The following is a 3042-nucleotide window of genomic DNA, read 5'->3' as shown; positions in this document are numbered from 1 at the left end:
TATGTGTTTGTGCAATACGGCGTTGAGGAAGCTGAAAAGTCTTGATATGTTGTTTTTTTAAAGCTGAACTTTTTTTTTTTTTAAACTTGACTGCATAGAAAGTAAAAGCATAGCTCTCCTCAACACGCCACAGAGGTTTCGTTGGTTTATAGCAGAAACAGGGCAAGTTGCACCATAAATATGTAGGGTTGGAGTTTATTCAAATACCTGTATATCTATGAGTGCTAATAGGTTTCTTAACCATCACCAATATATATATATATATATATATATATATATATATAGAGAGAGAGAGAGAGAGAGAGAGAGAGAGAGAGAGAGAGAGAGAGAGAGAGAGAGAGAGAGAGAGAGAGAGAGAGAGAGAGAGAGAGAGAGAGAAGAGAGAGAAGAGAAGAGTTGCTTTTCTATTGTTTGGTAAAACAGTGCGCTAGACAGTTGTGATGTTGCACTCGCATCTGGCATATTTTGCAGCGTATCGTGCATGACACTGCATGCGCTCCAAAACTTCTTTAAAAACTTCCACATAAAAAAAAATAAAAAAAAAACTGCCACTGTCCAGCACCTCACATTTTAAACGCAAAAAAAGTGTTACATGTGAATGGCCTAAGACCTGCTAGATCCAGCTGATCTAGGACCAACATTCTGCATTCCTCCACCTGCGAGACTGAATAGGTGAATAATTCCATATCTGCTATTTATTGCATTGCATGCACAAGCAGAAGACAAAAACCGGTTCTAAATTCCAATGTGCTCAATGAGTGCCAAAGACATTAGCTGTCACATAGCGTGCCAATAAAAATGGAAGGGGGTGGACACTTTTGGAAAACACTTGTGCATGAAAAAACAAGTGTGCATGAAAGGACTTCTCCATCAAATCCTGTCAGAGCAACAGGGCACAGTCATAAATCATATACAGACCTGGTTTTTCTTTTATAGTCCAGTACTGTCTGACTCTTTATATGAGACATCATTCAAAATAAGACAATTTGTAAGCAGGGAGCTAAATGAAAACATGAGGAGATGGTTCTGGCTGCTTATAAGAGAGCGACTTGGCAGAGATGCATTCACCACACAGCCAAGCTGAACAGAAATCTGCACATGCTTCTCTGTCGACTATTTCTGTGTCTTTTGTGTCTCATTTCTGCTTTCTCATAACCATACATGGCCATAAATGCTTGCTCTGTAAGTCTGTATGTTTGGAGGAAAGTGAAGGTGACAATTGTATACACCCTACATGCTCAGAGACCTCATCAATCTTCATCTGCTATTGTTTTTAGTTCCATGAAACGCAATATCCCATTGCACACATACTAGTTTCACTCATTCCTGAGGCAATGAGAAATATGATTGCAAAACACACTCCTGTTTATTACTCCACTGTCCTGATCAAAGTTGAACAGCATTTCACGCAAACACACGTCTGATTAGACCATCATCTGGTCTCACGAACACATTCACACTCCTCCTCTCCTGATTATAATCCTGCAGAATATAGCATCTCTTCATCCCTGAGAGAAAGTCTCTATAGCAACTCCTCACTTATCCTCTCGCTCCATGTCCTGAGGGACAAGATGACAAGAAAGGGTGTTGCACTTCAATTTTTCTTTTACAAAACACACACGCTTCAAAATGTCCCTTCACAAGGATATGCAACCCCACAAACTGATGTTTCTAAAACAATTGAGAAATATGGTTATTCAAATGTCTCTTTCACTCAATGTTAAAATGCAGCAAAATTGTACTTTTACAAATGTATGTCACACCGTTAGTCTTTTTAATACAGCATACTTTCATCCAAGTTGATGTTGATAAAATAAAAAATATATTAAAATACAGTACCGTTCAAAAGTTTGAGGTTAGCAAGATTTTTTTAAATAAATTAATACACTTATTTAGAAAGGACACATTAAATTGATTAAAAGTGACAGATACTTTTACATTATTACAGAAGATTTCTAGTTTAAATAAAAGCTGATCTTTAAACTTTCTATTAATCAAAATAATAATAAAAAATATCAATAAAAATATATTAAGCAGCACAACTGTTTTCAACATTGATAATGATGTTCCAACATGTGACCATCACAGGAATAAAATACATTTTAAAATATATTTGCATTGAAAACATTAATATTCCACAATATTACTATATTTCAGTAAATACATACAACTTTGGTGAGCGTAAGAGACATTCATAGTATTTCATACACAAATCATAATGACCCCGAACTTTTGAACGGTATTGCATATTATTTTTAAATTATCTACATATCAATTTAAGTAAAAGGCTGAATTGAAAATAAAAATATGCAGGAATTGTCTTTTTTGCTTTAATAACTGAAGCCGAAATGGACTCCACACGGTTTAAAATATAAATGAACAAAATCTTGATGTTAGAAAAAGCATTCAACTCCATGTTATTTCTTGATTATCCAGTGTCATTTTTTTTTTGACAGACACAATCCATTCCAAGCGACCAACAAGAAAGTGCATGTAACTGTATTTTAGATCTCAGCAGGTAATAAATGACACAAATCAAGTACTGAGATAAAAGCAAGAAGTGTGAATAAGATTTAGTGTAGTTAGGTATGAAAATTCAGTGTTTAGTTGAGCTCTGGACCTCTTGTAGAGCCGCAGATGATTTGTGAGCTCTGCTATAATTAAATGTCAGAGTGTTAGAAGAAAAATTACACTGCACGTTGGAACAAGATAGTTTCACAGAACCGATCATGACAAAGTACCTTAGTAAATCAGAGAGAGGGCGGCATTCAGCATAAAATAAAAAGAAGTGCTGCACAGTGACATAAAATAGCTACTGCAGGAGAGCTCTGGCACACTGACACACAAATCACCAAGATGCCATCTGCTGGTTTAAAACAAATGCTGCAACACACACACTCCTATCATCACAAAATAGCTAAGAAGAAAAAAAAAATATGCATGTCTTTTATCAAATTTTAATAAGATCACATTTAATAGCAGAAAAAAAGTAGCAAAGTATTTTGCAAGACACACTCAGGAATGGACAGAGGTACAAAAACA

Source organism: Phoxinus phoxinus (genome assembly GCF_949152265.1).
Source record: "Phoxinus phoxinus genome assembly, chromosome: 13".
Classification (NCBI taxonomy): domain Eukaryota; kingdom Metazoa; phylum Chordata; class Actinopteri; order Cypriniformes; family Leuciscidae; genus Phoxinus; species Phoxinus phoxinus.
This window is presented reverse-complemented; position numbering follows the sequence as displayed.